General features: G+C 56.1%; 1 protein-coding gene across 3 annotated transcripts in view; it reads left to right on the top strand.

The window, feature by feature from the left end:
• Nucleotides 1–13,094, top strand: part of MAPK4 (mitogen-activated protein kinase 4) — a 50,851-nt gene that overhangs the window by 2,263 nt on the left and 35,494 nt on the right. The window lies entirely within an intron of this gene.

Raw genomic sequence — 13,094 nt, 5'->3', positions numbered from 1 at the left:
GGTGTGTGTCTGTACGTGCCCCATCTGCCCAGGGTGCACACGTGCTGTCTGTGCCGATGGTCACTATGGGTCTGTGCCTGCCCTGTCAGTCTGTCCGTGCCCCGTGAGCTCTGTCCGTCTGTCTGTAGGTGCTGTTTTGGACTGTGCCTCCCCTGTGTGCTCACACCTCTGGGTTTGTACGAGCTCTGTGGGTCCACACGTGCCCCACGGTTGTAGGTCCTGTGTGATGCCACACGTGCCCCACGGTTGGGTTGTAGGTCCTGTGTGTGCCCACATGTGCCCCACGGTTGGGTTGTAGGTCCTGTGTGATGCCACACGTGCCCCACGGTTGGGTTGTAGGTCCTGTGTGTGCCCACATGTGCCCCATAGGTGTAGGTCCTGTGTGTGCCCACATGTGCCCCACGGTTGTAGGTCCTGTGTGTGCCCACACGTGTGTCCCTACGTGCAGACTTGTGGGCTCACACACACAAACCTGGTCTCGGCGTGTATGGCGGGTCCCCAGACCCCCTGCCTGTGCCCAGAGAGAGAAAATTGCTGTTCTACCTCTCCCCCGCTCCAGGGCAGGCTGTGTTTGCTCTCAGTCAGGTTTATTTCCTCTCACCTGGGGCAGAGCCTGGTGGGGAGGTGGTGGTGGTCCAGGCTGTGATGGCTCAGGACGTGTCTGGCGAGTGGGGAAGGTGAGTTTGGCTAGGGAGATCCCTCCTGGCCATCCTGCTGTGGTGAGTACCAGAAAGGGGGAGGAAAACCTGGCCCTGGTGTGGCGGTGGCTCCGGGGGGCTGTCCCCACACAGCCACACAGGAATCCTCACCCCGAGGTGTGGGGCTGGTATGGGGAGAGGGTCCCCAGGCTCCGGTGTGCATCCAGCACTCGGCTTTTGTGGGTGTGGGAGGTGTTGGGGTGCCCCTGCCTGCCCGGGCTGTGTGCTCGGGGTGGCCCAGGGAGGGGGTGTGCAGTGTCCAGGGTTTCTCCTGTCCGAGCAGCTGGCTTGGGAGTGGACACACAGAGCGTGGCTGCTGCCGAGGGGCTCTCGGTGCCTGCACTCAGCTCTCCGTTGCTTGCTCCTCACAGTTAATTAGACACGACTAATCCTATCTGGCGCTGGGAACTTTCCCAGCAAACCGGAGTGCTTTTCCCTCCCCTGGTCTGAGCAGGATCCCAGCCTCCTGCAGCACGAGGCCTGGGGACAGTGACATCTTTTTCAAGCCCTGGACACGGTGAGGGGTGGCAGCTCAGCCTTGCGGTGCGCTGACCTCGTTGTGGCTGGACAGGTGTCCGTCAGCTGGAAGGTGACAAGCCCCGTGGGGGTTTGTGGGCGAAGGACGGCGGGGAAAGGGAGGTCAGGACTGTAAGGAGGACACTGCAGGAACAAGGGCTAGAGCTGAACTTTGAATATTTTGAGGATAAGTCTCACACCCAGCAGGTGAGCCATCAGCATCCCCCATCCCTACAAAAGTGGAGGGGGCAAAGGCACACGATAATTCCTATTCCACTGATGCCCTTGTGCTTGGGAGAGCCATCGGTGTGTGCCCTGGCCTGGCCTTGGAGCCAAAGCAGAGAGCAGTTAGGGATATGAGTCAGAGGTGGGTTTATCAGTGCAGGGTTAATGGTCGGTGATCTTGGAGAGCTTTTCCAACCTAAACGAGTCTACGACTGTGATTCATCGCAGTCCTGTCCCTCCTGCGGCTGAGCGCAGCCTGTTGGTAAGGACTGAAGAAACCTGAAATCCCAATCAAAGAACCCGCGTTTGGAAAGAAAGACATTGATCTGGGAACACCTCGACCAACCTCACGCTCTCCAGGCTGGCTCCTCCATGCACAGCACAGTGTTTTCCTATTCTCTGTGCCTAGAACAGAATGGTGAAGATGTGCCTCCAGGAGCTGGATTAGCTCCTCGCCCTGCTCCTGCCCCCGGTGCTGGGCTGCGAGGCAAAATCTCCAGAACTGGCGTTCTGGGATGAAATTACCTCTCAGCTTTGCAGGTCGTGTGAGCCAACTCTCTTGCAGCTGGAGCTGCTTTAGTGGGTGCTGCTCGCTTGCCCTTGCTCAGGTGTCTAAAAGGGTCGGTTCTGAGCTGTCCCCCACCAAACAGGGGGTACGGGCACCTCAAAATGAGGTTTGTTTCCCTCTTTGGAAAGCCTCATATGCAGGCCAGGCAAACGTCTTTCAGGGTGCTGGTTCTGATTTGGATATCTGAGCTTGGGAGGTCTAAATTTAAGTGAGATGGATCTCACCCGGTGCTTTCAAGTCTTGGTTCTCAGACTTTTCGCCTTGATCTTTCCCTTTTTTTAGCGTGACCCTGCTGTTCTCCTACCACTCAGGACTCTTCCGAAGCATAGAAAATGCCTCTGAAACTTTCCACCCGCCCCCAGGTGGGAGGTGTTGCAGAATGCAGGGAAGCGTTTTCAGCTCATCCTCCTTGCAGACACAGAAGCCCGGGTTAAAAAAGCAGCCTGTTAATTTTGTGTTAATGGCTCTGAGCAACGGCGAGTCCCCCCCGCCTCTTTCCTCCCTACCTTGTGCCAACATTTAATTGCTCTCGCTCTGGAGAGATGCTATCTCGTTTCAAGGTTGAACTTATCTAGTTCTGACTTGCAGCGGGGGGATGTTGTCGTGTCCTTGTCTCGGAGGTGACTTGTCGCTCCCCGCTCCTTGCCGGGTCACCTCTGCACCTGCTCCTCGGGAGCCTCGGGGTGCTGTCCCCTCGCAGCGGGGCCTTCCTGCTCCTCCTGCTGTGGTTTGTGTGGCACCTCGGGATGTGGCTGATGAGCCCATCTGGGTGCAGCCACTGGGGCGAGCTCGCCTTTTTGACTCCTCAGGGATGTGTTCCCACTGCATCCTCAGGGACCACCCGCTCCGGCTTTGTGCCGGTGCTTTACACCAGAGATGCTCCGTGCCTGTCCCAAACCCTTTCCCGGCTGTGGCAGAGGTCCCTGTCCCGGCCTCGAATCACCCTGCAGCACAAAACCGAGGTCTGTGGGCCTGTGGCCTCGCCGGGGTGATTTGGGGCCACTGACCATCCGCGAGTTACTGTGGTTTTCTGTGTTAGAGATTTTATAATCCCCAGGAAGGAGTCAGGGATGAGGCTGGGCAGCGACGAAGGTGCTTGGATGGTGTTTCTCGGCTCGGCAGCGCACACCTGATGTGTGTGGGGTTGGTTACACCCGCTGGCGACACATTCCTCCTCAGGGTACTGTGCGCTCTGGGGAAATGTGGGCAAACACCGTGCCGAGGCAACAATAACGTCTTTAGATAGATAATAAGTCTTCTAAATAGACCTAATTCCAGGAAACTCAGCTGGCTGGTTGGAATTGTATTTTTAGTCTCCAGTTCGTGTATTTACCTGAAATTTCTGTCCTGCTGTTCTAGCTGGAGCTGACCCCGGGCTGCCTGCTGCTCCTGCCTTTTACCCAAATACTGTCACTACACAAAGTTTCCGAGTTCCACCATTCTGAAGATGCTTTATTTTGGCAGATGTCTAGCAATGCTGAAATTTCCATCTCTAAGGGGCTTTAAGGGGTCATTAAGAGGTTTTAAAGCAACGAGGGGTTGGTGGGAAAAGCCCTGCTTTGGCACGCTGGGGTGCACGTGGGTTTCCCTCGTCCTCTTTGGCAACTCTTTCATCCCACCTCAGCACAGCACTTGCTTCCAGTTTTACTGATGGTGCCTAACAGTGAATCTGGCAGATATCTAATTCTCTATTCCTAGCATGCTTAAAAAGTGCCTTACTTTTCAGTTAATTCTGTTGGCTGTACAGATTTAATGGATTCCTTTAGAGGTCCCCATCAGTCACCGACACTGGGCATTTCTTTTCCAGTGCCATTTCTCTCTCCTTTCCCGTGCCTAGAAAGATCACGTTTCCAAGCATTTCCCACATCTCATTTTTGCCAGGATGGCTTTTTCATTATTTAAATCCCGTTGCTCTTCCAGGTTTGTGATTTTTGGGCTCTTTGGTAGAAGCTTTAAGCGGGTTCCTTGCTTTCACTGACGCCAGCGACTGCTCTGGGCTTTTTAAAATTTGCCCTTTTAAAGTCATACGCCGCTGCCGTTATTTTGGGCTCGCCGTTCCTGTGAGTAGCAGAGGAACAGAAAGAAACTATAACAGCAGAAGACTTGCATAAGACATGGCAGTTCATTTTGGCCTCATCCTTGTCACGCAGACCTGCTGCCACTCCTCGGACAATAAAGGCTGAAAGGTGACCTGTTCCTTGTGCCAGCAGCGACTCCTCATCCCAAAGATTTGTGTGCTCCCTGGGTCTGGTAGTGTTTTTACTCGCGAGTTGTTTGTGTTGTGGCATTTTTTACCTGCCCCCCCGGGGTGTGTGGTCGTGATGGATGGTGGCAAGATGTCCTTGGGCACACAGAAGGGTGAAATTCGGTGCTGGTGGCGTTGAGGAAGGAAATCACTTACTCTGGGTGGCTGAATTATTTTGGCACACTGGACTCTTCTTCTGCGGCTCGATGTCCTCCTGCTGCTCTCCCAAGTGACCCCAGCTCCGCTCAGACCTCGCCAGGTGCTGCCCGGGCAGGGGTGGTGCCTGCTGGTGCTGCCCAGGTTTGGCTCTGGGAGCTCCCCCTGCCCGGTGCCAGGCTGAGATCAAACACTGCTCTGCTTCCAGGGCTTTCCAGGCAGGATTGCCTGTGAGGATTTACAGGAGCCGATTTCAGCCCCGCTGAAAGGTGCCAGGGTGACCTTGCCATCACTCCCTGTCCCCGGGGCTGGCTCAGGAGCGGGACGAGCTCCCAAATCTCCCCGCCGTAAGCTTCCCCTGGCTGGGAGGCTGCGGGGGGAGTTAACGCTGCTTGTTCCTGCAGCACTCTCCACCCGAGCCGAGCCTGTCTTTAAAAAGCAGCCGGCGTGGTTGTGCTTGGAACAGGCAGCTCGGTTTCTATATTATACACGGCACTCATCTCCGTGGGAAGCCGGCCAGCCCACGCCGCTGCCGCAGCCCGGAGCCGCCGGCTCTTCCCTTCTCCTCGGGGCGCTCCTGGGAGCCGGGCAGGGAGCTGGATGTGTGCCCACCGCGGGTCCCTGCAGAGCTGTCCCCTCCCAGGGACCTGAGCCCTGCTGCCAGAGCCTCCGGGCCTCACCTGCCGCCCAAAAACATTGACATCCTGCTGCCCCGAGCCCTGGCTCTGCTCCCGGCCCAGGGATGGGAGACTCCGGGATCCTGCGGTCTCCCAGGGAAGTGGTTTGGCCGTGTCTCAGTGTTACGTTACCACCCCTCTGAATTCGGGGAACAGCAAACAATCCCCCTGAGCTGGGTCCTGTTGGTGTCCATCTGTCCCATCTGTTTGGATTATTTGCACAATTTAATTCTTGGCTACACCTGATTTTACAACAGGATTAATTTCATGGTAACTGATACACCTGCAACAATTAGCTATGTAAACCAAGATAAAAGGCCAATCAAATTCGGTGTTTTGGAGTGCAGGCTGCTTCCAGCTGGAGGCCTCCTTAGCCTTTCTGAAATCCCTTCCCTAAGGAAGCTCTGCAGGTCATCTCCAGCCCCTGGGCGAGGCTTGCTCCTCTGTGAGTGAAGTGGCACCGAGCTGCTGTGCGTCTTCGGGGGTGTGTTCCCCCTTGCCCACCTCTCTCTCTGCGGCCTGTGATCCCTCTGTCAGGAGCTGCAGGTGTTCCTGGGCTCCGGAGGTGTGCGGAGGAGCGAGGCAGGGCCAGGATTGCTGGAAATCCCGCTGTGTCCCAGCGTCTGGCCAGGGCTCTGTGCTCCACTGACCGCCGCTGCCCGCGCCACGGCACACGGAAAGTTCTGAACCATCGCAAAGCGCCTTTGGGTAAAGGTAAATTAAACTCTCCTGCCTGCTGCGAGGGGGCAGGGCTGGAAATGAGAATGTGGAAATAGGTCCCGGCTTAAAATGACTTCAAGGACAGAGGGTAGGTGCTGGGCTTCTCGGGATCTGATCCAGCTGGGACCGGTTCCAATCAAAATCAGATCAAGGAGAATGGGACGAGGGGGAAGAAAGAAGTTATCTTTGCGTTTCTGTTGGTGTTGCAGCTTGAGGTGTTGTGTCTGGCTCCGTGCTGGGCTCCTCTCCCCGCTCTGCACGGGGGTCCAGCACAGTTGTTTTGCCCCAGGTTTTGTTCCAGGGTTGTTGTAACTCCCACCCTGCATCCAGGAGTGCTGCTGGGATGGGAGGGTGAGGAAGGGGCTGCACACACCGGGAGGGAGCAGGTGTGGGTCAGAGCTGTGTTCCTGGGACCTGAGCTGCACCAGGAATTTCATCAGACCATGGATGTGCTGGAGATCCTTAGGCCAGAGCCAGAGGGAATCCTCTGTCAGAGGAGAGGCACAAAGATGATCAGAGGACGGCTGGGAGAGCTGGGGCTGCTCCACTGCACAAGAGAAGGCTCCAGGGAGAGCTGAGAGCCCCTGGCAGGGCCTAAAGGGGCTCCAGGAGAGCTGCCCAGGGACTGGGGACAAGGCCTGCAGGGACAGCACCCAGGCAATGGCTTCCCAGTGCCAGAGGGCAGGCCCAGCTGGGATATTGGGAAGGAATTGCTGGCTGGGAGGGTGGGCAGGCCCTGGCACAGGGTGCCCAGAGCAGCTGGGGCTGCCCCTGGATCCCTGCAGTGTCCAAGGCCAGGCTGGACAGGGCTTGCAGCAGCCTGGGACACTGGAAGCTGTCCCTGCTATGACATGATGGATGGGATGAGCTTTGAGGTCCATTCCACCCTGAGCCATCCTGGAATTCTGTCACTGGTTTGCATTTCTCTTACAAGCAGTGGATCTGACCTGTATTCAGGAGACTATTTCAGATAATTTATTTTAAGAACTGCAGTTCTTTTGCTCTCTGGGAATCCTCCTTTCTCCGTAGATTTTTTGGTTGTTGTTGGGTTTTGTTTATTTCTTTGTGGGTTTTTTGTTTGTTTGGGGTTTTTTTTGGTTTTGGTGTTTGCTTTTGTTGTTGTTGTTTTTTGGTGTTTTTTTTTTAATGTGAGGTTGTATCAGCTCAAGAAAGGCTCTATCCAGAGCTTGAAATGAGCAGGCCAGGCTTAGTTCCTTTGCACACAATCTTTCAGGCTGAGTGCAGCCACAAGTGCAGGGACGCCGTAAATTAGAAATAATGAGGTGCTCTTACAAGGCAGCGAGCAGGCAGGGCCTGTCCTCGTGCTCAGGAAAGTCAGCAGCAGGGAATGGTGGCCAGGGAGCTGTTCCTGGGGCAGCCAAAAAGGGAACTCCTGTGAGGCAGAAATAAATGCCTGTGGGATGGAGAGGGATCTTGTGGCTCTTGGGGTCACTGCTAGGCTGGATGCTGCAGCTCCGGGGCCAGGTGTGTGTCCAGCTGTGCTACCACAGCAGCTGGGATGTGTTCCTCGCTCTCTCACGCCCCTGCCACCAAATCCTAAACTTCATCAAGCTACATTTTGGTGCCAAATTGTCATTTCTCCTTTCCCCCCCTGCGCTCGTTCTGCAGCTGACATCAGTTTTGGGCTCTTTGATAGGAGAGTCAAGGAAATGTGAATTTTGATGAGACCCCTTTGGGAAAGCGAAGCTGGAGTTGTAAGTGGTGGCCATGAAGGGACCGAGATGCGCACGGTGCCGTCTCTGAGTCACCTCCTTTCTGCTGAGGGAGGAGCAGGGGGGTCGCAGAGGGGCTTTATATTCACCAGAAAACACCATGGTTCGACATCCCTGGCTGTGGGCTCGCCTCACATTCCCAGCCTGGTCATTAGGCACCAGGGGCTGGTGCTGCCTGTTTGAAAAGGACACAAACCCAGCCAGGGTGGCGAGGTGGCTGCACACCTGCTCCCGAAATCGCTGCAGGGTGCCAGGTGGGACAGGTGCCCGGCCGCCTGTGCATCCCTGCGGCTGCAGGCTGCTCTGCTGCGGGGGAAACACGGCGTGCTCGGTGAACACCGAGCGGTCAGCGGGGCGAGAGTGCCGCGGGAGCTGTGCTGAGCTGGGGTTTGATCACAGCGCTCGGCAGCCTCCTTATCTCCTGCCTTTGGAGGCAAATCCGCTTTCGGGAAAGGCTTTTAGAGCCTTGGTCTCTTTGAGTAATTAGGAGTGCCCCTGATCTCTTCTGTTAAAGATGGGTCCAAGGTTAAGAAAAAAAAAATCACATATCTCTGAGCTGGAAAGCTAATTGCTGTCTGCTTCAAATGCAGGGCGTGTTGTGGGGAAGGAGAAGCAGCTGGGAGGAAATCCCGACTGTAATAATAATACCCCCACGATCTTTCCAGGCCGTGGAAATGTTGTGTGTCCTGCAGATCCCAGGAGCTGTGGTTGGCAGGATTGGTGCCGTGGCTGAGCAGACAGGGAGGAGAAGTTTGGAAAGCTCATTGTTCCCTGTGGAGGAGCCCGGGCTGGTGCTCGTGCTCATCCCACCCATCTCCCTTTGCCTTTGTGAGGCTGAGGGGGCCAGGCAGCCCTGCAGACCCCGGGGAGGCTGAGGGGCGATGCCAACACTCCTGCTGGGGCTGCACAGTGCCTGTCCCCCCTGGAGACACCAAATCTCCCAATGGCTTGGACCCACAGCCGGGAATCTAAGCTCATTTCCCACTCTGACCTCCTTTATCTGAATAAATCTCACGTGCCTGCTACTACTCAGACAGCAAAAATAATCTTTGCTGCTGTAATGTGTGTGTCAGCTTTTCTTTATCCCAGCAAAGTGCTGTAAGAGCTGCAAAATGCTTTGGAAAGATGAGGATTCTTTTGAGCAACAGAGATTGAAAGGGGAGGAATAAAAAGTGAGTCTCTGGGAGTTACAAGCCAAACCCCTCAGCCAGGTTTCCTTGGCACGATTCCTTTCGCGGAATGGTCTTGCTGCTGCCCACTGGAGCCAAATGTGAAGGAAAGGATTGGGGCTGTGAAACTGCTCCATCCTGATGGCTCTTTCACAGTCCTGGGCAGAGCAGAGGGGCTGTTTCAGAGCAATATTTCACTAAATAAATGCTGGGCACCAGGAGTGCAGAGGGCTCTGGGACCTCTGCTCACCTCCTGCTCGAGCCTTTTTCCTCACCAAAAGCGTGCTGGTGGAACGTTTCTCCTCCTGGCACCCAGAATCAACCTGGACACCAAGTGCCAGGTGTGATGTCCCCCACCCCGAGGGATGAGGGAGCACCCCGGAGTTAGGCTGAAAGGAAGAACAAAAGCTCACAGGGATTTTTAGTAGATTCCACCCTTGGCGTGGAAATTGGTGCTTTAGTCCTTGATCTCCCAGTGTAAGCACACAGCAGTGGAGTTTGGATGAAGGGGTGAGATGAAAGGGAAGAGGGAAACAAAGAGGTGAATTAAAGAAGAAGAAAGAGAGAGAGAGAAAGAAGAAGAGATCACTAGGAATGACTGTCTCCATTTCGATCCAGCTGATGGGATGTCGTGGGGCCCTGGGCTTTGTGGGGCTCCTTTTAAGTCTTCCACTCCCTGGAGAGAAGCTCCTCTCTTTTTGTGCAGATCCGTTCTCATTCAGGGTCGGTTCTTTCAGAGCTTTCTGGAAATGTGTTGGAGGCTTTGGGCTCTTGGATGGGCTGGTTCCCCCTGCAGTGCCCGGCCCTTCTGGGCCCCATCCCTGTGCTTGCGCTGAGCCGAGCTGTGCTTTTCTGCAGGAGCCAGGAGGTTTGTCCCAGAAAATGCTGCCCTGCCTCCATCTGGCCCCTTCTCCAGCCACAGCCTGATCTTTCTCTCGTGTGTTTTTACCAACAGTCCTTGCTGGTTATTCCCAAGAATCCTTGGTTGGCTCCGCACGCGCAGCTGTTGGGGTTTGGGACACACACATTAGCCCCCGATCCTCTGGGATTCTGCACAAACCACACGTGGGACAGAGCTTCCAGGGCTCTGGGGGACTCTGCTGCAGGGTTCACCTCTGAATTCCATCCTGGTTAAGGCTGTCTTGGCATGAGGAGTGTGAGTTTGTGCCGCCTGGGCTGTGCCTGTGTGTCGCACAGGAGCCTGGAGGAGCAGACCCAGCAGAACCGAGCTGCTCCTTGCTGCAGAGGGGCTGGCTGGATGGGCTTCCTCCCTCACCATGGCCCCATTAAAATTTAAGGGTAAAAGTGAGAGTAATGAAAGAGAATTTTCTATTTAAGGCTTTTAATTCATTTTTACCTCCAGCGTTAGCTGGAGTTTGTGCAAACCACTGGCAAGGCAATTAAAGTGGCTTTTTATTGGGTTATTTTTGTCGCTTCACCATGGTGGGAGCTAAAGATCCCAGGCTGTGAGCTGCCTGGGGTAGGGGCCATCCTTTTGCTGTGCTGCTCTGATGTTTAATCCCTAATTGGGTTTTATTCACGAGCCCTGGCTGAGTCACAAGGAGAGGGAGAAGTCATGGGGTTACAGGGAACAAAATACCCAGGCAGAAGCTCCACTAGGCTTCCAGGCTGGATCCATCCTGGAAAATGGAGCAAAATGGAAAATGGAAATTTTGGAAAGTGAGGTTCACAGTTTGTTTTGGATGGTTGATGGTTATTTTGTAGTAGTAAGCTCCAAGGACAAAAAGCAATGAAGGAAAAATGAAAAAAACCCATTACCTGAGAGCTCCTCTTAAACCCTGAGGACTGCTGGGAGAAAATGAGGGTGGGTACGAGAGTGTGGGATTTCCTGGCTGGGAATGTGATGCCTGCAGAGCAGACCTGCTCCTCCAGGCGCTGGGCAAGCCGAGTGAACGTGGGCATCTCCCGCCCTGGGTGGGACACAGCCGCGGGTCCCACCTGGTGCTGGATGCCGTGGTGGCCGGGAAGTCTGATTTCAGACTCCTTTTTGGGGACGTTTTCCTGGGAGCTACCCTGCGTGCGGCCAGAGAGAGAGGGCTTTGGGTTTGTCAGCTGTGTGGGAGCGCAGGTGCCCCGAGGGGACCCGGCACGAATCCCAGCGCATTCACCCCGGGTCAGCCCGGGCTCGGCGTTCCTCGCTCAGCACAGTGTGTCCTGTGCTCCTGCTCCCCTCCAGCCCTCCAGTCCATTCCTCAGCTCAGCACGGGAGGAATGCAGCCTTGGGTCCGGCTCAATTAATTCCTTGTGCAGCTCAGCCAAGGGAGCCCAGGGATGGATCTGTGTCCCTCTGCAGCGTTCATTCATTCAGCTCCTGCCCGCTTCAACACACCTCTGCTGCCTTGTGATCTCCCTCCACCCAGGTTATTTGGAGAAATGCTTTCTAAAAATAGCCTCCCGGTTTTTCCGGTATTATTCTGTGCAGCTCTGAAAACCTGCCTAGAGAGGCTGTCCAGCTCATTGATGTTCCCTTAAAATACAGCTAATCCATGTAATCTCATTATAGTAGTAGGTGATTATACTGACAGCAAGCCTTAGCAGTGGTCCAGCAAAGCCTTTTATTCCCTATCTGTTATTATGTGGGTGGCTAAAAATCGCTGGGAGCGCATTTGGGGTTTGGTTGGTCTATTTCGGGAGCAGGGCTTACAATATTTTTGTTTTAATTCTCTAGGAAACGTCCTGCATTGTTTGTGACAATGCCAGCACGTTTTTGCCGCTGTCCCTCAGCTTTGCTGGCTGCTGGCATCCCATGGCTGTGCTGCAGGGTGTCCCAAAATTACAGGGCAGCACCAAAGCAGCAGAGGCTGGTTTTTACAGCAGAGCAATGAGGGGGAGCTTTGCCACATGTTCCCTGTTTGCAGGTGTGGGGTGGCCCCTCTCTCCAGGGAGCCAGCCCAAGGAGAAGGGGGATTTTGGGATGCTGAGCGATCCCTCCCAGCGTTGGGAGGACCTGCTGTGCCTCGCCAGGCGGGCTGGACGTGTGGCTCAGGCACACGGAGAGCTGCTGAGCGAGGAGCACGGGGCAGCTTGGGCTGGGAAGGCGGCTCCAGCTCGCCCTTGGAGAGGAGCACGTCCCAGGAGAGGCTCCTTCCTGAGCCCCTGTGTGCTTGGATAGAGGAACTGGCTGAACTGGGGCCAAATCCCACAGTGCTGCCTCTGGGTAGCCTGCTGGAGGTCCTGCTGCTTCTCCCCAAGGCCTGGCCAGCCTTGGCTGGGTACAGCAGGTTACAGGGCTTGGTGTGCTCAGTGCTGGCCCTGCTGGCCCTGCTGGCCCTGCTGGCCCTGCTGGCCCTGCTGACCCTGCTGGCCCTGCTGGCCCTGCTCCATCATCATCAAATCACAGAATATCCCAAGCTGGAGGGAGCCACCAGGATCCTGCAGTCCAGCTCCTGGCCCTGCACAGACACCCCAACAATCCCAGCCTGGGCACCCCTGGCAGCTCTGTCCAAAGGCTCCTGGAGCTCTGGCAGCCTGGGGAATGTCCCCATTCCCTGGGGAGCCTGGGCAGTGCCAGCACCCTCTGGGGGAAGAGCCTTGCCCTGATATCCCACCTGAACCTCCCTGGCACAGCTCCAGCCGCTCCCTGGGTGCTGTCCCTGTCACCACTGAGATGAGATCAGTGTCTACCCTGCTTCTCCCCTCCTCTGGAAGTTGTAACTGCAGTGGGGTCTCCCCTCAGTCTCCTCCACCCAAATGGGCCAAGTGCCCTCAGCCGCTCCTCATGTGGCCCCTCCAGACCCTTCCCCATCCCCGTGTGCCTCCTTTGGGCACTGACAGCTTTGTATCTTCCTTACACTGTGGCAGGAGCAGTGCAGGGCAGCGTGGGACAATCCCCCTCCTCCATGGTGTCTCTGGTGGCCCCAGGACAGGGCTGTCCCTCCTGGCTCCAGGGCACTGCTGGCTCACATCCATCGGCAGGTCCCTTTCCACGGTCCTGCTGTCCAGCAGTGGCCTCGGGGTGGTCCCTTTGGCCACAGCTGGCCAGAGGGCTATCTGCAGGCGGCTGTCCCACCGACACGGGGCTTCAGCTGCAGCTCCCAGCCCTGGCCCTGCTGCCTGGGAGAGTGGGGGGCACGGGGTGCTCCTGCTGGGGGCACAGCTCCGGTCCCCTCCCCGCGGGGCTTTGCCCCCTTCCCATGGCAGAGGGAGGATCTCTCCTGCCCTGCTGGGGCTGCAAGGACCTGGGACACCATTGCTGTGGGCTGCAAGGACCTGGGACCATTGCTGTGGGCTGCAAGGACCTGGGGCACCATTGCTGTGGGGCTGCAGGGACCTGGGACCATTGCTGTGGGGCTGCAAGGACCTGGGACCATTGCTGTGGGGCTGCAGGGACGTGGGACCATTGCTGTGGGGCTGCAAGGACCTGGGA

Source organism: Parus major, chromosome Z (assembly GCF_001522545.3).
Source record: "Parus major isolate Abel chromosome Z, Parus_major1.1, whole genome shotgun sequence".
NCBI classification, from domain to species: domain Eukaryota; kingdom Metazoa; phylum Chordata; class Aves; order Passeriformes; family Paridae; genus Parus; species Parus major.
The sequence above is the reverse complement of the archived record's forward strand: the minus strand, read 5'-3'. Positions and strand labels throughout refer to the sequence as shown.